The 27,301-nt window shown below is 38.6% G+C and overlaps 1 protein-coding gene across 1 annotated transcript in view; it reads right to left on the reverse strand.

The window, feature by feature from the left end:
• The window catches only part of IL1RAPL2 (interleukin 1 receptor accessory protein like 2), a 575,701-nt gene that overhangs the window by 305,011 nt on the left and 243,389 nt on the right, over positions 1-27,301 (reverse strand). The gene's annotated exons all lie outside the window — the stretch shown is intronic.

Consider the following 27,301-nt stretch of genomic DNA (forward strand, 5'->3'; position numbering starts at 1 on the left):
AAATCCTAATGAACATTTCTGGTGGATTGAAACTTCTGCACCTCTGAACCATCCCTCACTCTCCATCTCCATCTCTAAAACAATATAACAAAACACTGGTAACTTCATTAGTATAATTGATAATTGATGAAAAATACTGAACAAATATATTTTGCCCACTATGTCCTGTGCTAAGTGTTAAGGGAAAAGAAGTAAAATTTTCATCTTTGCCTTCAAAGTAAAACCTAGGAGTATGAACACAGAAGTAGCACGTGAACTAAAGAGATTAAAGAACAAAGCAGACAACTTAATAAAACATTGTACCATTTGAGTTAGAAAACTATAATGTGGAGGGATTTCCCTGGTGATCTAGTGGCTAAGACTTCATGCTCCCAATTCAGGGGGACTGGGTTCCATTCTTGGGCAGAGAACTAGATCCCAAGTGCCTCAACTAAGAGCTCATATGCTGCAGCTGAAGATTCTGCATGCTGAAATGCATAGAGAACATCCAACAGGCCGCAATTAAGACCCATGACAGCCAGATAAAGAAATATGTATTTATTTATTTAAAGCTATACAGGGTAAAGGAATGGAGAAAGGACGGGTCAATATTTGTTGTCAGGTTGGGCAAAGTTTTATGAAGGAAATGAGTCTCCACACAGACTACAAGGAGTGGAAAAGATTTGGAAAGGCAGAGTAATGAATAAGAAACACAGGAAAACATAATAACATAAATCAAGGAATAGAGGGCTTCCCTGGTGTTTCAGCTGGTAAAGAATCTGCCTGCAATGCAGGAGACCTGGGTTTGATCCCTGGGTTGGGAAGATCCCCTGGAGAAGGGAAAGGCTACCCACTCCAGTATTCTGGCCTGGAGAATTCCATGGACTCTATAGTGCATGGGGTCGCAAAGAGTAGGACAGGACTGAGCAATTTTCACTTAGCAAGCACACTGTGATTAAAGTTGAAAAGTCTGGTAAGAAGGAGTTGAGTGGGGTGGGGTAAAAGTAAGTTGTTCATGATGTGGATTAATTGCAAATAACACAATATAATTGAGCTTGGAAATAACACTTGATATAATTGAGCTCACTTCTGGAGGATCCTGAGACATATGCAGAGGAATCCGGACATGATATAGTAGACTAGAAGACCACTGTAAAGTTTTGGAAAAAAAGCAACAAAAGACTATCTATCTAAAAGACTATCTTTAGTGCTATCTAAAGACAAATGGCTTGATATGTACAAAAGTCTTGGGGGGAAAACACAGCTAAGTAGATTCAGTAACAATGCTGCAGTGAGGGGATAAGGAGTCAGATTATTGAAGTCTAGAGAAATGTTTTTTAAAAATGAGGCAAATTTGAGAGGCACCTAGAAGAAAGAAATGTAAGGACTTGGCACATAGATATAAAATGCTTTATAACAAACATTATGTGACACTAATATTTATATCTTGAGTTCCTTTTAATTATCTCTGTGTTTATGCCTTACTTCAACTACCCAGCTAGACTCTTACCTATCTAGGGGAAATGTTTTATACTTCTTTATAATACACAAGCAACCTAGAGTAGGGCTAGGCAGGTAAGAGATAATCATTAAAGCATTGTTAATTGATTGGTTTAGGAATTCTTGCTGACATGAGAGAAGTTCATCTCATATTTTCAAATATATTTAAAAGAAAAAGAGAGAAACAAAAGTTGGGCACATGATAGGTAAGGTTGTGTGCTAAGTCGCTTCAGTTGTGTCCGACTCTTTGTGACCCTATGGACCATAGCCTGCCAGGCTCCTCTGTCCATGGGATTCTCTGGGTAAGGCTACTGGAGTGGGTTGCCATTTCCTTCTCCAGGGAATCTTCTCTACCTAGAGATCAAACCTGGGTCTCCTGCACTGCAGGCAGACTCTTCTCCACTGAGTCACCTGGGAAGCCCATGTAAGGTTAGGGAAATGCACAAACGTGGTGATATACACACAAACAATTGTGGATAACAAACAAAGGCACCAGAAAAGAGCTTTATATAACATTAACTTTATCTTCCTGATATCCAAACTGTTCAGGAAAATTTTAGTGAATTTTTCTCATTTTTCCAATAAATCTTTGTTGATGACCTGTAATGCATCTTGTCCTTATGGAATTAAGTGATATATTTTTCTAACTAAGCTGATTGTAGCATAATATAGGCAAACACACAAATTCAATATCTATAGTCTTCATTGCTTCAATATTTCAGTTATTCTTAATACCCTTATATTTGAAATTAAAAGAATATGCTTTAGACAAAATTTAAATATTTGTATACAAAACCCAGTCACAATAGATGTTCAGTTTGGTTGTTTGCTATTGTTTGAAACAGCAAAATATTGAGTACTACCAAAATATCCATCAGTAGGAGTCTGGTTAATAAAATTATGTTACTTCTAGATAGTGATATATTATGATACATCTACTTAAAAGAATGAGATAAATCTGTATGTCTATCATGAAATCTCTCTCTTTTTAATTTAAATTTATTTATTTTAATTGGAGATTAATTACTTTACAATATTGTATTGGTTCTGCCACACATCAACATGAATCCACCACGGGCGTACACATGTTCCCCATCCTGAACCCCCCTCCCACCTTGCTCCCCGTACCATCCCTCCAGGTCATCCCAGTGCACCAGCCCCAAGCATCCTGTATCGAACGTGGACTGGCGATTCGTTTAAATATCTCTAGGATACACTATTCAATGAAAGAAACAAGGTTTCAAACAGTGTGCATAATAATACTATCCATTTTGTGAAAAATATACGTGTGCATGCACATGTGCTATGCATTTATAAGTTGGTATAAGCCTGGAATATCTCTGAATGAATACATGTGAAATTCATAACAGTGATTTCTGAGGAGAAGAACTAGGTGGCTGAGGAATAGTGGTGGATAGATTAATTTTCACTGTATACCTTTTGCACATTTTGAACAACATAAATATACTCTGTATTAAAAACATGAATAAAATTAAAATTGAATAAAGTCCTGCCACCTACATTTTATTTGTAAAAGAATAATTTTGGTTATTTGATACAATTATTGTCAATTTGCCTTACACATCTAGGTTATAGATACTTTGACTGCTGGAAACTGTTCTTAGTATTATTTTCAAATATGTCTTGCCACCAAATGTATTATTTGGAATGTGGTAGGTGGGAAGTAACTTTAGGTAATATATTTCATGCTCAAAGATGAATATGTTGTCTTACTTTCATCAGGATATGAATTTGGAGTCATGGTTGCCCCCCATCCTAAAGTTTGCCATGGACTATGGACATATTTACTCTGATTTTATTATTGTTAAGTGTCAATTACTAACATTTATTAATATTCATGATAATTTTAGGTGTCTTACATTCACAGGTGGTTCATAATTTTCAGTTATGTGCTTTCAGATACATTAGTTCATGTGATCTACACAATGACTTGGAAGGTAAGAAAGATAGAATTATGGCCCCCTTAGAGATGAAGCTAAATGAAGCTTATGTTATCTCATTTGGTGCCCCCTTGTGATCAAAATCTCCTATATGCAGAATGGAAAGGAAGATAGACATAAATTGTAGGCAGGAAACAGGTAAAAAACGTTAAGTACTGAATCAATTATTTTAGTCTCTTTAACTACAGACTAATCAGCTAAGTTAAGGTTCCCAGGCCAGTGACAGTGTCAAACAGTCAGCTGAAACACAGCTTCTAGAGAACATTTCATGCATATACATTTTCCCCCTAAACCCATGAATGAAAGGAGATGAACTTGCACTTATCCTAACACATCCCAGTGGGATGTATGGGCGTGGAACCTCATTAAATTCCAATATCGTGTCTAGGCCTGGGAACTGCCAAGAAGTGCAGAACATTTGTGATGATAAAGCAGCAACTTCAGCAGTTCATCTGGATCCTGACCAGAAGCCCACAGACAAATCTATCAGCGTCCAGCATAATTACAGCATTTGCAGATTAGCTAGAGCACACACTGCCATGAGCAGGCAAGCTCATTTCTTTCTTCTTCTTCTTTTTTTAAACCTCATCTGAAAATCACAATTACTGTTTGGGAAATGAAGGGGAGAACTGTCAATACCAGGCCCGATGAACCACTCAGTGGAGATTTACTGTTTTATTAGAAAACTTATCTTGGACTTCTAGACTAATTGAGGTCTGAGCTAGTCTTTGAAATTGCTGCTCAAGCATCACATTTTGATGGAAAGAATGGGAGCAAGGGATGCAGTTTGGTACTAACATTTAAGTCCAGAATTCCTCCCTGCATGTTCCTCTGTAGTTGCTCATGTTTAATTATCCTTAAATATAATTGCTATACAGAGTATACCATGGTATTAGTCTTAATGTGCTAGTGAAGCTATGACTGTTACCGCCTGGTTCTTCCTAAAGCTAAGTTTTATATGTTTGATACTGACTTTTCTGAGGAGAATGTCCAAATTGCCTCTTACGTTTCTATTGCAGGCAACAGTTGTATCTACCTGTGCAACCAGAAATTTGATTTGACTGAAATGATGGATACATTTCTGTGAACTTAGTGTGAGAAATCAGTAGAATCAATTGTTGGACTGAATAAATCAATTTATTGGACTATATTGCCTAAGAGTTACATACAGTTATTACAAGTTTCATTGTCCTCTTTTGTTGATGTGTCTCTAAGTAGACTTGCCAGCAAGTCAAGCAGGAGGGGATAGAAGGACAGCTGGATGCAAAGGACACTAAGTATGAACCCACTAGAATCACAAAGTAACTATTTAATTTTTATGAATGAAGACATTATGAAATGTGTATGTTTAGCTCAATGAAATGCATCCCTCCAAATCCATCCAATATCAGCACGGAAATCATACTCCAAAATCATTAGTTTCACCACAACATTTAACCATACAACATCTCCCAACGTTCCCTATATTTATAAGAGGATAAAATCTGAACTTATCAGATGTGAATATAAAGGCAGCTATGATACAGCCGTAAAAAAAAAAAAAAAACTCTTCCTGCATTCTTACCCACTCTTCGACTTTATCTGTACTTTGTTTGGCCAAGTTACTTGCCTGATTTACACATTGCAACTCTGCATCTAAGCTTACAGACAAATTATAATTGTTACCATAATTATAATTTATTTAGTATCTGCCATGTGCGTGGCCTCTTTCAAGAAATTTTATATTACTTTTTACAAATAACTTTCTCAAATTCAAGGAGCTCTTGACTTGTAAAAGAGGAATCTGAACTGAGTTATGTCTGACTTCACCATGCTGGCAATGCCTTTCTAAGACCTTCTTTTTCACCATCCCAAGTCCTATCTATCTTCCAAAAGTCAGTTGAAGTCCTACATCCTACAGAAAGCCTTCCCTAATAAAAGCCTAAACAAACCTTTCCTCTCTCTGAAATCCTAAAGCAAGTAAATCTCTTTCTGAAATCCTAAAGAAAGTAAAAACTCTTTCTTTGAACCATTCGTTTGGTTCACTGTATATGTTGCTTTAAAAACAAATTTCAGTGCAATCCCTATCAAGCTACCAATGATATTTTTCACAGAGCTAGAACAAATAATTTCACAATTTGTATGAAAATATAAAAACCTCGAATAGCCAAAGCAATCTTCAGAAAGAAGAATGGAACTGGAGGAATCAACCTGCCTGACTTCAGGCTCTACTACAAAGCCACAGTCATCAAGACAGTATGGTACTGGCACAAAGACAGAAACATAGATCAAGGGAACAAAATAGAAAGCCCAGAGATAAATCCACGCATCTATGGACACCTTATCTTTGACAAAGGAGGCAAGAATATACAATGGAGAAAAGACAATCTCTTAAACTGGTCAACCACTTGTGAAAGACTAAAATTAGAACACTTTCTAACACCATGCACAAAAATAAACTCAAAATGGATTAAAGATCTAAATGTAAAATCAGAAACTATAAAACTCCTAGAGGGAAACTTAGGCAAAACACTCTCCAACATACATCACAGCAGGATCCTCTATGACCCACCTCCCAGAACATTGGAAATAAAAGCAAAAATAAACAAATGGGACCTAATTAAACTGAAAAGTTTCTGCACAACAATGGAAACTATAAGCAAGGTGAAAGGACAGCCTTCAGAATGGGAGAAAATAATAGCAGATGAAGCAACTGACAAACAACTAATCTCAAAAATATACAAGCAACTCCTCCAGCTCAATTCCAGAAAAATAAACGACCCAATCAAAAAATGGGCCAAAGAACTTGCTAGACATTTCTCCAAAGAAGACATACAGATGGCTAACAAACACATGAAAAGATGCTCAACATCACTCATTATCAGAGAAATGCAAATCAAGACCACAACGAGGTACCATTTCACACCAGTCAGAATGGCTGTGATCCAAAAGTCTACAAGCAATAAATGCTGGAGACGGTGTGGAGAAAAGGGAACCCTCTTACACTGTTGGTGGGAATGCAAACTAGTACAGCCACTATGGAGAACAGTGTGGAGATTCCTTAAAACACTAGAAATAGAACTGCCTTATGACCCAGCAATCCCACTGCTGGGCATACACACTGAGGAAACCAGAATTGAAAGAGACACGTGTACCCCAATGTTCATCACAGCACTGTTTATAATAGCCAGGACATGGAAGCAACCTAGATGTCCATCAGCAGATGAATGGATAAGAAAGCTGTGGTACATATACACAATGGAGTATTACTCAGCCATTAAAAAGAATACATTTGAATCAGTTCTCATGAGGTGGATGAAACTGGAGCCTATTATACAGAGTGAAGTAAGCCAGAAAGAAAAACACCAATACAGTATACTAACGCATATATATGAAATTTAGAAAGATGGTAATGATAATCCTGTATGCAAGACAGAAATAGAGACACAGATGTATAGAACAGTCTTTTGGACTCTGTGGGAGAGGGCGAGGGTGGGATGATTTGGGAGAATGGCATTGAAACATGTATAATATCATATAAGAAACGAATCGCCAGTCCAGGTTTGATGCAGGATACAGGATGCTTGGGGCTGGTGCACTGGGATGACCCAGAGGGGTGGCATGGGGAGGGTGAGGGAGGCGGGTTCAGGATGGTGAACACGTGTATACCCGTGGCGGATTCATGTTGATGTATGGCAAAAGCAATACAATATTGTAAAGTAATTAGCCTCCAATTAAAATAAATACATTTAAATTTAAAAGAAAGAAAGACCAAAGCTTAAAAAAAAAAAACAAATTCAACTTCATTTAATGGTTATTTCTAGTCTCCCTAACTAGATTTTGAAGTTCCTAGATGACAAGAATCATGTCTTGCATAACCCAACAATTAAGATAGTGTCTGATACTGTGGAACAAGTAAACACAATCTTCAAATTAATTTTCCTATTGAATTCTTTCTGTAAAAATGGGTGCTTCTCGTATAGGGTTCTAAGGTTACAGGAACAGAAACACACTCTTGTTAATTTAAGCAAAAAGGGAATTTATCAGAAGGATGTCTCAAGGATGGACAGGATGTCTGGGGGACTAAGTTTAGATACAAGAAAGAATCAGGCCAGGTCTAGATGTGCGGGCAAAAGGGGTCTACGCCACAATTCTATCCTGATTCCACCCCTGGACTGAATTCACTCCAACTGGTTTTCTGTGTTTTTTTTAATTTGCTTTGTCTTGTGTTGCATCTTGTTTTCTGACCTCGTGTCACTTTGAGCAAGATTCAAAATCTGAGGAAAGAGAAGCTGAAGGGACAAGTTTTAAAGTCCAGCCCTAGCCAAGACTGCATACACACCCCGAGGAAAAGAAGAATCTCCCTAAAGCAAGATTTCACAGTCTCAGCAATATTATTAATTTTCAGTGCCAGATAATTTTCTCTTGTAGGTGGCTGTCTTGTGCATCACAGAATGTTTAATGGCTTCATTGGCCTCCAGCCACTCAATGCTAGTAGTAACCTCCCTGAGCTGTAACACCCAAAAATGTCTCCAAATATTGGCAAATGCACCTAGGAACAAAAGCACACCAGGCTGAGAACCACTGTCTTGCAGGAAACTTAGGTTCCCTGTTGTTCTGAGGGAACTGAAGATCTTCAGAAAGAAGATTTGGGAACAGTCTTCAAATGGGAAAAGAAAATGGAGGTCCTTAGTAAGCAAATTAGGTTGAAGGAGAGCCAGGAATCTTGTTAATATCCTTAAAGATTTCCTGTAATCATGAAAGGAGATTATCCAAGTCTAGCCAAAGTAGCTGACTAGTTTCGAGATTTCATAAATTGAACACAGAATGAATCCAGACATTGCCGAGTTCTGTAAACACCATAAGCCTTACTATTCCTTGGAAAGGACTATCTCTTTCTGAGTTAACTTCAGAGACTTCCTAATTCTGAATTATAATGCACATATTTTACTGGCTATTTAATGAATATAAAGTCCCCTATACTATGAAGGTTTCGTTTCTATTACTAACAATCCCCTATTTAGGTAATCATTCAGGAAACATATATAATAAATATGATTATTTAATATCATCTTTAATCCTCCAAATCTGGAAACCCAAACAGTACCAGCACTAGATATAATGTGTCTCCTTTGCTCTAAGCTTCCTCTTTTTGTGTACCCTATTTCAGAGGAGCTTCTTTTCCAGCCTGATTTTATGCACCCAGTATGTCTCTCTAAACAAAACTTGCTACAAAGAAACCTCTGTGATTTAAATATTAGTATGAACATAAGATATCTGAACCTCATTTCCTAAGGATAGTCGCTTTCAAAGAATTGTCTGGAAATGTGTAAGGGCAGGCTTTATTCCTTAGTAGAAGGGTAAACCGCAAGCACATAACTGACCCTAGGACCCTTCTCTTTACCCCTGTCTTTACACTGGTACTGGTCAACAGACAGGGTAGGCTTCAGCAGAAGTTAATGAAGACAGATACAGTTATTTTCAAGATTCCAACCAACATTACTATGAGTGATTTCTCTACTTAACATTATCTTAGGAAAGAGAGTCCAGACATAGTTTAAATTCAATAACACATTAATGTCCATTAAAAGTCTTGTTTTCCCTCAGTCTGTTACTACCTCCAGCAACTAAGCATGTGCATGCTCAGTCATGTCCAACTCTCTGAAATCCCATAGACTGCAGCCACCAGGCTCCTATATTCGTGAAATTTTCCAGTCAAGAATACTAAAGTGGGTTGCCATTTCCTTCTACAGGGGATCTTCTTGACTCAGGGATCAAACCTGTGTATCTTGCACTGGAAGGCAGAGTCTTTACCACTGAACCACTTGGGTGGCCCTCCAACAATTAAGCACTACAGCAATTAATTTTTTATAAATATTTTCTCCATAAAACTCAATATTTTTGCCTCATTTAAAATAGGAGGGGGCAGACTGACATATTATTCATCTATCAATGCCATCCAGAAAGAATATGTATTCTCTATCTGTTCTAGCTATGGTAGAAAAGCTATGATAGGGTCCGGAAAAAAAAATCAAGCCAGTGACTCCAAGAGTCATTGTAGATTTGTTTCAAATCACTGATGGCTTGACCTTCAGATATTTGGATGTGCGTCTCCCATACCTCCCTACTCCTACCTAAAAATAATTCCCTTTAGTTAAGTCACTATTTGGAGAAGGAAATGGCAACCTACTCCAGTATTCTTGCCTGGAGAATTCCATGGACAGAGAAGCCTGGCAGGCCACAATCCATGGGGCCGCAGAGTTGGACACAGCTGAGCGACTAACACACACACAAGTCACTATTACTGATGGTGGTGGCTCATGATCCTAATTATGCATTTAAAATATAAAATTATTGAAAACCTTAGAGGCAAACGGATAAGGAGGTCATATTCATAGGATTAAACTGTTCTTTTAATACAAACACAGTCTAGTTCCATTAAAATACTCCTGCCATCATTTAAAGCCATTCCAAGTATTTGTCTTTATTTAGCATAAAACTTTGGAGAAGGCAATGGCACCCCACTCCAGTACTCTTGCCTGGAAAATACCATGGACGGAGGAGCCTGGAAGGCTGCAGTCCATGGGGTCACTGAGGGTCGGACACGACTGAGCGACTTCACTTTCACTTTTCACTTTCATGCATTGGAGAAGGAAATGGCAACCCACTCCAGTGTTCTTGCCTGGAGAATCCCAGGGACGGGGGAGCCTGGTGGGCTGCCATCTATGGGGTCGCACAGAGTCGGACACGACTGAAGCGACTTAGCTCTAGCTGTAGCATAAAAATTTAAGTCAGGTATTTTCTTTGACTCAATAGGTGATCCTTTAACAAGCAGATACTAAGTTGCCGGGGAAGTGCGAAATGTTGATATCTGCCAGGCCATTGTTGCCTGCACAGCTCAGAACTCCTGACCTTCCCATCCCCAGCAACTGCTCTGGGCATGTGGCTCAAAGACTTTATCCTGCCTTGCAATTCAATGGATGTGCCTTGAGGGTCATGAATGGTCAAAGTTGCTGTGAAGTTGCCCTAAGGTGCCCTTTCCTCTAGATTCCTTATTTATTTAAACTAATATTTGAGTTTTGAGCAATGCATGAGCTTTGGGAAAGCTTGAACATAAAGGCAGGGCAATTTCTTCTCAATGCCATTTGACACAGGGCCCTTCTCTGGAGAGAACAATGTTTATTCAGCACAAATCTGCCCAGACATAAAACAACTTCTTCAAACTTGAAAAGGAAACAACCTTGGGGGAAATGGAAACTTAAACAGAGGTTGTGACAGTAGGTTGTTTTTTTTTTTCTCTCTCTCTCTCTTCACAGAACATGCTTTTTCTTCACTTTTGCATTTTCCCCCTCAAGAAAGATTTTTGCCTTCTGTGTTTAAAATAGTACTCCCGGGGCACTTAAATTGTTGATGTCTGACACATTCCAAATGTGGTTACTATCAAATAAATTACATAATATAGTGTACTTCTGAGTTCCACATACAACTTGGGATATAGTTAGCACTAAAATAATAAGAGGTTACACATAGAAGACTGATTCGTTTTATTTTTTCAGCCTTATTGACATATAACTCTATGTAAGTTTAAGATCTTGGAGGGGGAAATGGCAACCCACTTCAGTAGTTTTGCCTAGAGAACCCCCTGGACAGAGGAGCCTGGCAGGTATGGCCCATGGTGTTGCAAAGAATTGGACATGACTGAAGTGATTTAGCATGTATGCACAAATTTAAGACACACATGTATTGATTTGATACACTTTTATATTGCAATACAATTACCACCATAGAGTTGACTAATACCTCCAGCAGGTCACATAATTATAATTTCCTTTTTGTGGTGAGAACATTTAAGGTCTACTCTCTTAGCAATTTTCAAATACATATTGCAATAATGTTCCTTATAGTCACCATGCTGTGTATAAGATCCCTGGAACTTATTCATCTTCTAATAAGTTTGTACTCTTTGACCAATATCTCATCATTTTTCCCACCTTGCAGCTCCTAGTAACCACTGTACTAGTCTCTGTTTCTATGAGTTTGGCTTTTTTAAAATTCCACATATAAGTGGTATCATGCAGTATTTGTCTTGTCTGATTTATTTCACTTTTAGTACAGTGCCCTCTAGGTCCATCCATATTGTCACAAATGACAAGATTTCCTTCTTTCTCAAAGAGGAATAGTATTGCATCATCTTTATTAGATAGATCAAGTTTCAATTTGCATCAAGATCCTCATTTAGATCTGTCAGATTCTAGAAATTTGGTCCTGATAGGCTTAGGAATATAATAAGATACTCAAAGATGGATAATTTTGGAGCTAGACAAGCATTTATTTGTCTAATTTATCTGGCTATTTTGACAGATGAAGAAATTGAAAGGCAGGAAAAAAAGTTGCTGAACATTATATTGCGAATTAGTGATAAATCATAAGACTAAAATCTAGGTTTTCTGAATTAAAGATCAATATTCCTGCCACCGCCCCATGGCTAATATTGATTAAGCATGCCACTGCAGATGGTGACTGCATGCATGAAAGATGTTTGCTCCTTGGAAGAAAAGCTATGACCAATCTAGACAGAATATTAAAAAGCAGAGACATTACTTTGCCGACAAAGGTCCATGTAGTCAAAGCTATGGTTTTTCCAATAGTCATGTATGGATGTGAGAGTTGGACCATAAAGAAGGCTGAGTAATGAAGAATTGATGCTTTTGAACTGTGGTGTTAGAGAAGACTCTTGAGAGTCTCTTGGACTTCAGGGAGATCCAATCAGTCAATCCTAAAGGAAATCAGTCCTGAATATGCATTAGAAGAATTGATGCTGAAGCTGAAGCTCCAATACTTTGGCCACCTGATTTGAAGAACTGACTCATTGGAAAAGAGCCTGATGCTCAGAAACATTGAAGGCAGGAGGAGAAAGGGATTACAGAGGATGAGAAGGTTGGATGGCATCACCAACTTGATGGACATGAGTTTGAGCAAGATCTGGGAGTTGGTGATGGACAGGGAAGCCTGGCGTGATGTAGTCCATGGGGTCTCAGAGTTAGACATGACTGAGCAACTGAACTGAACTGATGCATTCCATGCCAAGCTCTTTTACATTCATTCCATCATTAAAGCCTCAAAACAATATATGAAGTAGGTCCTAACATTATCAATATTTGACAGATGAGAAAACTGAGGATCAGTGAGATTACGTGACTTGCCTAAAGTCATATTGCTGGTAAATACATTATGGGTCCAGGATTCAACCTAAGTCTATTTGACTCTTGAGTCTGAGCTCATAGATACTACTCTATACTGTTACTTCTCTTCCTTGTTTTTTGACTTCAAACTCTGTTTCCTTTTTATTCAAAACATATCCGGTTTCCATATAAGCAACTCAAAAATAGTTATTTTATTTAATTGATGGAGTTTGAGAATGAACTGACTGAATACCTTTTTTCTCTCTTTTTTTTTTTTTTTAAATGCTTATTGGAGTATAGTTGCCTTACTATGTTTTGTTAGTTTCTGCTGCTGCTAAGTCACTTCAGTCGTGTCTGACTCTGTGCGACCCCATAGACGGCAGCCCACCAGGCTCCCCCGTCCCTGGGATTCTCCAGGCAAGAACACTGGAGTGGGTTGCCATTGCATTCTCCAATGCATGAAAGTGAAAAGTGAAGTCGCTCAGTCGTGTCCCACTCTTAGTGACCCCATGGACTGCAGCCCACCAGGCTCCTCCATCCATGGGATTTTCCAGGCAAGAGTGCTGGAGTGGGGTGCCATTGCCTTCTCCTGTACAGTAAAGTGAATCAGCAATAACAATACATATATGCCCTTTTTTGGATTTCCTTACCATTTAGGTCACCACAGAGCAATGAGTAGAGTTCCCTGTGCTCTACAGTTCTCATTAGTTCTGTCTCATTAGTGATCTGTCTTATATATAATATCAATAGTGCATATATGTCAATCCTAATCTCCCAATTCATCCCACCCTCCCCTTTCCCCTTTTATATCCGTATGTTTGTTCTCTATGAATGAGTCTCTCTTTCTGCTTTATATAACTTTCTCTGCATCTATACAATTCTAATAGTCAAATAGTGGGATAAAAATTCAATTTGGATTATTTGGTGTTATTCATTCTTTCAATCAGCTGACAAAAGTTTATAGCTTATCTGTTTTAAAATGGTACACCCGTGGCGGATTCATGTTGATGTATGGCAATACCAATACAATATTGTAAAGTAAAAAAAAAAAATAAAAAAATAAAGCCAAAAAAAAAAGAAACTTAAAATAAAATAAAATGGTACTCTATTAAACAGTGTATGTGTCTATGCTGGGGTTGGGGATATAAAGCACAAATTTGAAGAATATATGGAGTAATATCCAAAGAGTTAATCTAGTATGAGAGGTAGGGATGTACAAATGAATGACAAGAAGTAGAAACTGCCTGTTTTAGTTTTTCTTGCTATTACAACAAGTTATCAAAAACTGAGTGGTTTAAGACAACATATTTATTATTATCTTATAGTTTGAGGTGTTAGAAGTCTAACATGGATCTTATAGAACTAAAATTAAGGTGTTGCCAAGGCTGTGTCCTTCACTGAGGCCCTAGGCGACAATTTATTTCCTTTCTTTTTCCAGCTTATAGAGGCTGCCCACATCCCTTGGTGCTTGGTCTGCTTCCATCCACTAAGCCACCAAAGGTAGCTTGAGTCCTTCTCACATGATGTCATGTAACCCTTCTCTTCTGCCTCCCTCTTTCACTTTTAAGGACCCTTGTGATTACAGTGGGCTCATTTGGGTAATTAAGAAAAACTTCTCTATTTTAAAGTCACATGATTAGTGATCGTAATGCTATTTGCAAACTTAATTTGCCTTTGCTATATAACCTAACAGATTCCTAACAGATTAATATGTTGGGCATCTTTGGAGAGCCATTATTCTGCCTACTAAAATGTCACAATGGGTAATCAAATAAAATACAAATGGAATTTACAGGAGGATATGAAATCTTGGCTGTCATACGGAACAACATATTAATACACTGAATGTGTTGTATTTTAATGAAAACTTTTATTTACTGGTTTCATTTCAGGCAAATCAGTTTGTGAACAGGGACATAATCTTTATTTTCAAAACAGAAGTCCATCAAGACAATTGGTTAATTGTTTACATTGTAATTTGAGTACATTGGGCTGCTACTGGTACTTCTGTTTTAAGCTTAGTGATTTATTTATCTACAACTATTGAACTGATTGGGCACACACGGCCTACCATTAAAATGTTTTGTAATGCAAAAGAATAAAAAAAAAGCAAAATATCATGTAAGCAGTTTTAACCATTTGGATGTGCTTATAGTACTTAACCATTTTAAAAACAATTGGTTATAGTGCTTAACCAATTTAACCATTTGAATATGTTTATAGTGCAACAGTTAGAACTGGACATAGAACAACATACTAGTTGTAAATTGGGAAAGGAGTATGTCAAGGCTGTATATTGTCACCTTGGTTATTTAACTTATATGCAGAGTACATCAAGTGGAATGCCAGGCTGAATGAAGCATAAGCTGGAATCAAGATTGAGGGGAGAAATATCAATAACCTTGGATATGCAGTTAACACCATCCTTATGGCAGAAAGCGAAGAATAACGAAAGAGCCTCTTAAAAAAAGGTGAAACAGGAGAACGAAAAAGCTGGCTTAAAACTCAGCATTCAAAAAATGAAGATCATGGCATCTGGTCTCATCATATAATGGCAAATAGATGGGGAAAGGATAGAAACAGTGACAGACTTTATTTTCTTGGACTCCAAAATCACTGTATATGGTGACTGCAGCCATGAAATTAAAAGACGCTTAGTCCTTGAAAGAAAAGCTATGACCAACCTAGACAGTGTATTAAAAAGCAGAAACATTACTTTGCTGACAAATGTCCATCTAGTCAAAGCTATGGTTTTTCCAATAGTCATGTATGGATGTGAGTGCTGAATCATAAAGAAGGCTGAGCAATGAAGAATTGATGCTTTTGAACTGTGGTGTTGGATAAGACTCTTGAGAGTCCCTTGGACTGCAAGGAGGTCCAACCAGTCAATCCTAAAGGAAATCAGTCCTGAATATTCATTAGAAGAATTGATGCTGAAGCTGAAGCTCCAATACTTTGGCCACCTGATGTGAAGAACTGACTCATTGGAAAAGAGCCTGATGCTCGGAAACATTGAAGGCAGGAGGAGAAGGGGAAGATGAGATGGTTGGATGGCATTAATGACTCAATGGACTTGAGTTTGAGCAAACTCTGTGAGATGGTGAAGGATAGAGAAGCCTGGTAGCCCATGAGATCTCAGAGAGTTGGACATGAACAACAATAGTGCTTAATGAGGACTACAACTGTAGACATTAAAGAAAGAATTGTTTTAGAGTCAAAGGTTCATGCCAATAATAATTTTCCAATCACAGAATAATATTTTGGTGGGCATTAAACATGATGTTGGAGAAGGCAATGGCAACCCACTCCAGTGTTCTTGCCTGGAGAATCCCAGGGAAGGGGGAGCCTGGTGGGCTGCCGTCTATGGGGTTGCACAGTGTCGGACACGACTGTAGCGACTAAGCAGCAGCCTCAGCAGCAAACATGATGTGATATTTAGAAGTCAGGAATTGTCCTCCTAAGTGAAGAACTTGTCTAACAAAAAGACTGCATTAATTTGGGGTCTGAAGTTAAAAAAAAAAAAAAAAAAAAAACAGCCAGTATCATTTACAAGGCATTATCCCTTCATGTCAGCTTTGCTTTTCCAGAGAATTTTTCATGATCATGATTGACCCATTTCTTTGCAAGAGAGCAAGTCAAATGCGTGGTCATAAAAAAACCTATAAATTTCAGGGTCTTATTTTGACTTTGCAGATGAAGAAACAGATTCAGGGAAGTTACACTCCTCACCTAACGACACCCAGCTACTAAGGGACAGAACCAGGATTTAAATTCTAATTCCTTCACTCCTATAGTCTCCTTGTGTCATTTAATCCTAACAGCATTCCTGTGATGTGAGTACTACTATAATTTCTGTCTTACTGTTGAGGAAATTAAGGTTCAGAGATGTTGGGTAACCTAACCAGCTAGAAAAAGTGGCAGAACTGTCACCCAAATCTATGTCTATCTAACATCAAAGTTAGGCTCTTTTCCTCTAAAACTCTCTAGGATGTAATAGTTTTTCAAGTCAAATCAATCCTAGTACAAATATATCTGAAAATAAAATCATTTTGCATTGCATTTTCATCACTGAAGCCAGAACCTGGCCCTTCAGAATCTTGATTGATTTCTCACATGGCAGCAGCACTCTGGGAGTTTCCCAAGCTTGTTCCCTGTCTTCATAACACTGATGAGCACTAATTCAATTAATCAAATATAAGCTAATGATCTATGATGCTGAAATTGATTTTCAAATAAAACCAATTATGATTGTTCACAGTTCCAAGGAGAAAATATAAGTTGGGTGATTTTGAGGCACAATTACTGAATACAGAAGTATCAAAGATAAGAGAAGACACATCAACTGAATTTACAAAGAACTTTCACGTTTCAATTATTATCTCAATAAATCCAATTGGGAGGTTAGTAGGGTAAGGATTGCTATCTCCAGAAACTGAGATATGAACTCTCAGGTATTTTTCAAAATAGGATCCAAATCTCCCCAAACAGAATGCCTTGACTTTTTGAATCAACCTCATAAACATTCCCTCTAACTGTAGAACTTTAATGATAGATTCATATTTTCTGATAGGATAAGTACTTCCTCAGCTGTCATTATTATTCATCTCATGATATAATTTTGTCCAGAGACTGGACTCAATGCTCAGGAGAATCTGCATCTCTGAATAAGAAGTCTTTCTTTACCATAAGGCAGGCTAATGCTATGACAGGATGGTCACTCCCTGTCACTCCATACTATAGTCTGCTTTATACTGGTTTAAATGAAGCAGCTTCCAAGTGTGGTCTAACTCACCTGAAGGTCTACATGTAGCCCCTCCCTGCCCCCATCATCCACTGATCTGGACTAGTGCTTCCCTGCAGAACATTCCAGTACAGATGAAACCCAGTTGCTCAAGGCTGCTCTGGCCTTATGCCATGTTGATCTGGTTCTATTGGATGTTTCCATAGCAAACATGCACTTTCTCTAATAGAGTCTTTAGTCAAGAAGTGGTCAGGTCATTTGCGAGAGAAAAAAAAGTCTTTTCAGGAAACTTTCTTCTGTAAGGGTGGGTACGTGGGGTTACCAACCAGTTAAAACACTGCAGATCAATCTTGCTGCATTAGATGACTCAGTGTCTACTGCTCTGCTTTTAGCTTGCCAAGTTACTTACGTGTCTAACTAAAACCCAGGCCTTCTGGAACTTTGTCTATGGGCCGATGCCCCATCAATGCTTCAGTCGAAGCCTGACAGCTGGAACTCACTAGCATATAGCCATTTAGTTTCAGAGAGCCTTAAAGAAGAAAAAGGCACTGTCTGTTTCTTGAAGAGAGAATTTTAGTTCCTGGGATGGCAAAAGCTCTTCATTCTTGACTGTCTTATGTGTATCCAGACCTTGGAAATGTCTGTGATGTTCATCAGCATTGAGCTGATCTCACCCTAATTCAGAGCAGATGGCTGCTTATATGTTATGATTTTAAAAGGAAAGCCTCTTCCAACTTTCAGAAACATCTGCCACCCACTATCTAGGTTACAAACTCTATAATATTGCTGTTGAAAGCACAGATTTTGGGTTAAGAATATCTGAGTTTGAATCTGGCTCTGCCACGTATTGTGTGACCCTGATCATGTTTCTTGATTCCTCCAGGAGTCAGTGCATAACTGTGGATGGTAACTGTACCAATTCTTTGGGATCCTTATGAGGATTAAATGAAATCATGTTTCTGAAGTGCAAAGAAGAGAACTGGCTCATATTTTTATCAATGGTATTAATTATTACTAATTTGCCAATCAAAAAAAAAAAAAACACTTATCTGTATCTACTTCTAGGGAGAGAATCCAATGTAATGTATCATTGAGAATAAGAATGGCAATGAAAGGAAGGTTGAAAGGACCAGGGTAGGGTACTGAAGGGAAGAACTAGAAGTCGGGTAGAGACAGGGCCACAGGATCACCAAAGCAATTTTCACTTAAACAGTCCCATTTTCCCTGAGCAACCACCAGTACTTGTATATAGAGATCAAGATCTAAAACTCACATGGCCAACTTCTGCCTTGTTAAGGGGGTTGGCTTTTCCTCTATAAGCTGAAAAAATATTTGTAATATTGTGTAAGGAAACAGTGAGATGGCAGGTGTGTTTCATAGTATCTATATGGCGAATGCACTGAACTTCAGTCAGGAACTTTATTGAGTCCTCCTACCCCTGCAAGGGCGTCCCTAGTGGCTCAGATGGTAAAGAAGCTTCCTGCAATGTGGAAGACCCGGGTTCGATCCCTGGGTCAGAAAGATCCCTTGGTGAAGGAAATGATAACCCACTCCAGTATTCTTGCCTGGAGAATCCCAGGGATAGAGAAGCCTGGCGGGCTACAGTCCATGGGCTTGTAAAGAGTCAGACATGACTGAGGGACTAACACACACACACACACACACCTGCAAAATGAAAAGGAAATTTTGCTGCAAAACAGGTAGGCAAATGACTGGCACAATAATAGAAGGTACTTCCATCAGTTTAATGAAATATCTTCCAGAGAATGGACAGACTAAATGCAACTCACTCTCCATGTGGTGTATTGTCTAAGCCCTGGGCTGAAATCTCCGAGACCTGAGTTCTATCCACACTGCTAATAATTTGTTGTGTGGCCTTGGGCAATTCAGATAACTTTCCAGGGGTCGAGTCTCCCCATCTTCAAAATGAGCATGATAATCACCCTATATAGTTTATATGATTAATATAAAGGTCAAATGAAATTAAAAAATGCGGAAGTCCTATGCAGTTAAAAAAGAACTCTAAAAATATAAGGTATAAAGTAGGATGTATCCTCTTAAAGCAATAATTTCCAACAATGCATCCCAGACATACAGCTGTTTTCTGTCATTCTTTGCAGTCCCTGAGGAGGAAATCTACATGACCAACTTGGTCGCTTGTTCAGTGTTTTAAAAGGTTTTGCCACCATACCATTTTTTTTTATGTCTAGTATAAATGTATCTAACTGCAATGAAATGCTAACTTTACTAAAGAAAGGGAGAAGAATCACCATTAATTGTATTTATGGAAAATAACATATAACATCCCTGTGGCACTTACCATAAGTCAGGTTCTACTCTAAGGACTTTGATTTTAATTCATTTATATTGTTGTGGTTTAGTTGCTAAGTCATGTCTGACTCTTTGAGAGTCCATGGACTAAAGCTCACCAGGCTCCTCTGTCCATGGGATTCTCTAGGCAAGGATACTGGAGTGGGTTGCCATTTCCTTCTCCAGAGCACCTTCTCAACCCAGGGATTGAACTCGCATCTCCTGCATTGCCAGGTGGACACTACCACTGAGCCACCAGGGAAGCCCAATTTATTTACATAGACAATAACAATAATTCTATGATTGAAGCACATATTGTTAGTATCTCTATTTTACAGATAAAATATTGAGGCATCAAAAAGTTATGTGAACTGCCCGAGGTAACATATCTAGTAAAAAACAGAGCTGGGGCTTGAATTTGGGTACTCTGGCTCCAGAATTCTTGCTAAATATAAGCTTAATAGAATCCCGATCAATTTGTCACTTCAATAAACATTTAGTCCTACAAAATCATTATTAGAAATACAATAGTCATCCTAACGCATAAAGTCCCTCTAAAGAGTCCCCAGCATTTAGTCTTGTCTTGATAACTTTTCTGCAATAGCCTACCACCTCACAAGGTTGATCATTTCCATTTTAAATAACTCTATTAAAATTGTATTCTTTACCTTCCTCTTAAGTTTGTCTCTTTGTATGTTTTATCTGTCAGTCCTATTTCTGCTCTTTGATATAACACAAAATAAACCAACACACTTTTTATATACCAATGCCTAAAATATTTGCAGACAGATTTCTTGATTTCTTTCACCCCCCTGCCCTTCTGAAACTCTTACCCTTTCCAGGTTAAACACTCCCAGTTCCTTCAATTGTCCATTGTCTTTTTGGTGACATGCATTTCATAACCCTTTACCATCCTAGACAACTTTTTTGGGGCAAACTGTAGTCTGTCAATAGGCCTCTTAAATAAGGCAAAATAAACTGAACACACAATTTCAGATGTCATCTAAAGTGCAGTGGAACCAATACTTCTATTGTTCTGGACCCTACCTTCCTGTGATGCAGACTAAGATGGAATTAGCATTTTTGGCAACCTAGTCACCCTGCTTGTGCTCTTAGCCAAATAAAATCCCGAGACAGTACTTTTGCAGTTGGATTTTTGGACCTGAATGAAAAACTTTACATTTTTTTTTATTAAATGTCATCTGGTTAGTTTCAACCCATCATTCCAAACTACTGAGATCTTTTTGAATAAGAATTATGTTCTCCAAAGAATTAACTGTCCCTCCCAACTTCCTCTCATCTGCAAATGTGATAAGCATAATTTATGTGTCATCTAAGTCACTAATAAAATATGCAGAACTGGACAGCACCCTGAGAGAGGGCTCTTTGGTGGTCAACAATACTGAATCACTAATCAACACTTCTGAAGCACAGTGCCTGCTGCCTGCCCAGGGTTCCCCACTGCGCCACATTTCTCTGGCTCTGTCTCATGCCCTGAGCAATTCTTCTCCAAATAGGACAAGGTAAGGGTTTTGTGAAGGCCAGTGCAAAATGAAAATGCGGGGCCTCTTGTTCAATAGTTAAGAATTGTTAGACAGTAATAGTAGATCATTAAACCAAGTAGGGGACTCTTCTAAGCCTGGGAACCTTATGACTCCACAAGTCCTGTGCCCACGAAGCTAGCCTTATCCCCAAACTTTCCCGTGACAGAGACTGCTAGCTGTTGTGCAAAATCTGTTTTCTTTCCTTTCTGAGCAGATACCTAGACTCTATGTACCAGCCTCCACTGCAGTCAGATGTGACTATGAGTCTGAGTTCTAGCTACTACAGTGAACGGAAGTGATATATATATCAATTCCAGACCTGGCCCATAAGAATTTAGCACATGAGTTTTTTCATGTTCCTTCATCAGCTTGATATAGATGACAATGGAGACTTTGGAAGCTACATGCTAGAGGTGGTAAAATTTGAACAATGAAGGAACCCCAAAACTGGAATTAAGAAGACTTTTTTAGAACTTTGTGTGAAAAAATTAATGTCTATTACCATTAAACCATTATATATCTTTGTGTTTGCTTCTTAGAGTGTTTATATCACTCAAGAAAATACATTGCCTAAATATTAGAATTACCTAGAGAGCTAGTTAAAATTCAGATTCCTGGGTCCCCCTACTAGAACCAGGTCTAAGGTGGGGACTGAAAATCTATGTTCTTAACCAACCAGACACAGCGTATTCTGATGAAAAGTTTGGAGACCCATTGTCTGGGCTTTTCTTTCAGTTTTCCCTATCACAATTCCCCTATCCTATGTTTGATTTTCTTCTGGTTCTTATTCCCAAGGTGATATTTACTTCATGCATTTAATTAATCTGCTCCATTGAATATAGTTTTGATGTCTGGAGCTCTAGCAACCATTTTGTAATTTGGGGATGGAAGTTAAAAGCAAAAAAAAATGGAGGAGCAGAAAGAGAGTAAAATCTTAGATCCCTGATGACTTCTTGAAGTTTCCATACCAATGCTGTATTATCTAACTCTTGATTCTTTTTGCTTTGAGAGAATGAATGTTTATGTGTTTGTAAAGCTATTCAATAGAGTTTTCCAGTATGTAATTTTCTATTCTATTTAGTAAAATCTAATCCTAACCCACTCCAGCATTCTTGCCTGGAGAATCCTATGGACAGAGGAGCCTGGCTATAGTCCATGGGGTCGCAAGAGTCAGACACGACTTAGCGACTAAACCACCACCACCACCACCACCAATCCTAACCCGCTGGGAATTGTGTTGGAATATGTTATTCTTTCAGGGCTCAAGATATATATATTTCCTTATGCTAAGGGTTGCTGTTTGTCTTCATATAAAATCAGGCCTTGCCTGAGTAATTGTCCAAACAATTTAGTAGCATGGCGGAAGAAATGGAAGTCAATACTTCGTTTCACTAGGACCTTAAATTGCATTTCTCTTTAGTCATCAACTCTATCTTATAAGACTAGAAATAGTACTGTTAAAGTCTTAAAAATAGAGATAACATTCTGTGTTCAATATTTTTCAGTGAATATTCACCTTATACCAGCTTGCTATGAACTGAATGTATGTGTCCCCTCAAAATTAATATGTTGAACTCTAATGCCCAATGTGATAATATTCAGAAGTGGGGCATTTGGGATGTGTTAAGTTTTATGAATGGGATTAGTGCCATTATAAAAGATACCCTTAGAGAAATCCTTTGCCTCTTCTGCCACGTGAGGTTACACTGAGAAAACGACTGTCAATGAGGAATCAGGCTCTCATCAGACTAAATCTGCCAGTGACTTGATCTTGAACTTCCCAGCTTGCAGAACTGTAAGGGACAAATTTCTGTTGTTTATAAGCCACTCAGTCTACATGGTAGTTTTGTTACAGCAGCCCAAATAGACTAAGATACAGCTCATTCTTCCTAAGCTGATGAAAATAATTAAGTATACTTTTGAGAAGCAAGATGATTGAGGCACCCTTTTTGGTCTAAGATGATTTTGAAAAGCATGGATTGGATGGTTCTGTCTTTCATTTTTCTTTCATCTATTAAAAAGCAAAGACAGAGTGACAGATGAAACAGGATCTAGTCATCCATCTTAAAGGGACAGTCGGAGCTTTTGCATACAAATGAAAGCTATCAGTCTTGTCAACTTTAAGTTGGGGCTCTAAACACGATACCTGCAGCAAGTTAGTATTCCATGACCAATCAGAGCACTCATGCAGACTGTTCTCCCACCCCAAAACATAATCCTAATGCCAAGAATTATTAGTTGCAGAAGATAAAGCAGTTTTATCTTGTGATATCCAAACAACTTGACTCAATATATTATTCATTTATGCTAAAAGCATGTATTTTCCAAGAATATTTTGACTATTTCTTGACAATGAAATGCAGATGAATAAAAGACCTAAATTATTTGAGATTAGGTATTCTGTGATGTCACCAAGAAGTCCTGCACCACAAAGGTCAGCTTCCTAAGGATCATACTCATGATGAGGGACATGCAGTGCTCTGATTTCTCATGCAGGAGACAAAATCATCACCTGGCTGTGCGACTTGGACCATCAATTCCAGCTTTCAGGGATGTTACCTCTATCCCTTGCAAATCCTTGGAATATGCCGATTTGGACGGTCTAAGAAGATATATGTGTGACATCAATAATGTCAGGGATAAAATATGCCCACTGAGCATGTTCAAGGGAGCTTGTGCCCTTAAAAGAGACAAAAACTAGAGAACAAAGATAACAGGCTTATTGACAGCTAACAAGCAGCCACAAGCAGCTTTAAAGCTGGACTGAGTCAGAGAAGTATTTGCTTAAAAGCCCTTTGTCCTTGAACAAAGAGAGAAAGCCCCTAGCACAGAAAAGGCAGGTCAGTTTTCTCACTCAGAAACTTTGTCAGCACTTTGCTTGCTGGACTAGTAATCTACTAAGTGGGAGAATGGTTGATTTCCCTATTCCTTAGATTTGCAAATATATCTATCTGTTTCGGCTATCCAGAGTCTGGTTAAAATTCAGCAGTGGGTGAAGCAGTACTCATCAAGATGCCTGCAAATGCAGGGTCCATCTCCATAAAATGTTGAATTTTGAGAAGAATATTAACATCCTTTTACATTTATGTTAATACCTTTAAAATAAAAACAAGTCTGCCTTTAAGTAACAACAGAAAAGAAAAATCCATAATGTGAGTGCCTGCATGCTAAGTCGCATCAGTCATGTCCCCCTCTTTGCGGCCTTATGGACTGTTGCCTGCCAGGCTTCTCTGTCCATGGGATTCTCCAGGCAAGAATATTGGAGTGGATTGCCATACCTTCCTCCAGGGGATCTTCCCAACCCAGGAATCGAACCCGGGTCTCTTATGTCTCCTGCGTTGGCAGACGGGTTCTTTATGGCTGAGCCACTGGAGAAACCCAAATCAATAATAGTTTACAATTAATAGTAGTTTACAATGACTTTTTAAAATAAGAATCAGCTCTCCAGTTCCATAATTATTCATTTCCATGACTTCATAGTACAAAATGAGAACGTGTTTTCCCATTCAAAGAGATTCTTAATACCAAGTTCACTTTACTTCCTTAGGGAAAAAAGCTTTCTATTAGAGTCAGTTTCAAAGAGGGTAAACATGGATATCTCTAGGATTGGAGCTTAAAAAGAAGTTTATGCTCTGCTTTTTTCTTTCTAGATAGGATGGGAATTAAGGCAATCCAACAGTGGCTAGATGCTTACTAACCATGAATTCTACTCCTACCTCCACTACTTATTAGCGATATGACATTATTAAGATTACATAAACACTCTATGCCTCAGTTTCCCCACAAGTAAATGAGAATATTAGAATTTTTATAGGGTTGCTATAAGGATTAAGTGAGTTAATGGAAGTACTTAATAAATTAGAACTGATGTGATTTTGAATATTACCACAGTCTTAGTCTGTTGGTCCAAAAATTTATCATCTTTACAAAATTCAAATAAGAATGTCCAAACATTGGTGCTGTATTTCAGTGCCATTTCCTAAAGGTATCTCTGTCAGAAGGGATTAACTAAGTATCTGTTATGTGCCTGGAATTGTGCTAGATTCTGCAAAGAAGAAGATTTTACAGCCACTGCCTTCAAGGAATGCACAAAGTTGGAGTATATAATCCAGTTTTGACAGTCTCTGACAGATGCTAGAAGTGCTAATCTATAATGAGTAGTATATGCCCAGGACTGGAATATAAAATTAGCCTAGACTGCTTAAAGTGGGAGAAGAGATACTAAGATCATGTTGAAAAGCAAGTTATTCACAAAATTTAAATAAACCCGAAACTTTAGTTAAGGCAAAATTTCCCAGCACAGCCATTACTCTGTGTACTTAAGACACAAAATAAAATATAAGACATGTATTAAAAGGAGCAATCTTTGACTCATTATTCTTTCTGTGCTGTTCTTAGTCATTCAGTCGTGTCTGACCCTTTGCGTCAGACAAAGTCGTGTCTGACTCCTGTGAACTGTATGTAGTCCACCAGACTCCTCTGTCCATGGGGATTCTCCAGGCAAAAATACTAGAGTGTGTTGCCATGCCCTCCTCCAGGCATTATTCTCTCTACCTACTGACTGCTTATTTTGTGTTTTATTTGAGAACATGTACATCCCAGGTGGCTCAGGGGTAAAGAATCTACCTGCAATGCAAGAGATGCAGGTTTAATCCCTGGGTCGGGAAGATCCCCTTGAAAAGGAAATGGCAACCTCCAGTATTCTTGCCTGAAAAATCCCAAGGACAGAGGAGCCTGGTAGGCTACAGTCTATGGGGTTGTAAAGAGTTAGACACGACTTAGTGACTAAAACAGCAATAACAGTGTGCAAGAGAGACAAAGAGGGAAATTAAACATCTAGCTTGCTTCCCTATTTTTCTAGGGTGAATTTGGTGAGTGTCTTTTTTAAAATTATTTATTTTAATTGGAGGATAATTATTTTATAATACTGTGGTGGTTTTTGCCATATAGTTGACATGAATCAACCATGGGTGCCTATGTGTTCCCCCATCCTAAACCCCCTTCCACCTCCCTCCCCACCCCATCCCTCTGGGTTGTCCCATAACATTGGCTTTGAGTGCCCTGCTTCATGCATCAAACTTTCACTGGTCATCTATTTTACATAGAGTAATATACATGTTTCAAAGTTATTCTCTCAAATTATGCTACCCTCGCCCTATTTAGATAGGAACCCAAATAGGTAAAATGACCTTGCTTAAAGGGCTTCCCTGGTGGCTCAGAGGGTAAAGCGTCTGCCTGCAATGCAGGAGACCTGGGTTCGATCCCTGGGTCAGGAAGATTCCCTGGAGAAGGAAATGGCAACCCACTCCAGTACTCTTGCCTGGAAAATCCCATGGACAGAGAAGCCTGGTAGACTATAGTCCATGGGATCGCAAAGAGTCGGACACGACTGAGCGACTTCACGACTTCACAAAGTCAAATACCTGTTTATAAGCAAAACCAGTATTAGAACCCTGAGCTAGAACTAACTAGCACCTCTTTAGGCTCCAGGAGGATTATTAAATCAGTAACTCAGTTCCTTCAAAGGGATCCAAGAGCTTACTCATGTCTTTATGTGCAGGATCCACATCTTCAGAATCCTTTGCCTCCACCTACTCAATCGCCCCTGTCACACTGGGGCTCAGCACACTGAATTATCACACTGAATTCTCAACAGATGCTTATCTAGTCAAGGGAAAATATTGTGGCTTGATTCCACAGTCATGAAAAACATCCATGGACTTACCCTTTCCATAGAGAGTAAATATCAGAGAAGGCAATGGCACCCCACTCCAGTACTCTTGCCTGGAAAATCCCATGGACGGAGGAGCCTGGTAGGCTGCAGTCCACGGGGTCGCTAAGAGTCGGACACAACTGAGTGACTTCACTTTCACTTTTCACTTTCATGATTGGAGAAGGAAATGGCAACCCACTCCAGTGTTCTTGCCTGGAGAATCCCAGGGACAGGGGAGCCTGGTGGGCTGCCGTCTATGCAGTCGCACAGTCAGACACGACTGAAGCGGCTTAGCAGCAGCAGCAGAGAGTAAATGTATTGTTGCTTAACAAAAAGCTAGTGATACTTTTGTTATCCTAAACATATCAAATTAACAAAATTCTTATCTGTTT

This window comes from Capricornis sumatraensis, chromosome X (genome assembly GCF_032405125.1).
Source record: "Capricornis sumatraensis isolate serow.1 chromosome X, serow.2, whole genome shotgun sequence".
Classification (NCBI taxonomy): Eukaryota; Metazoa; Chordata; class Mammalia; order Artiodactyla; family Bovidae; genus Capricornis; species Capricornis sumatraensis.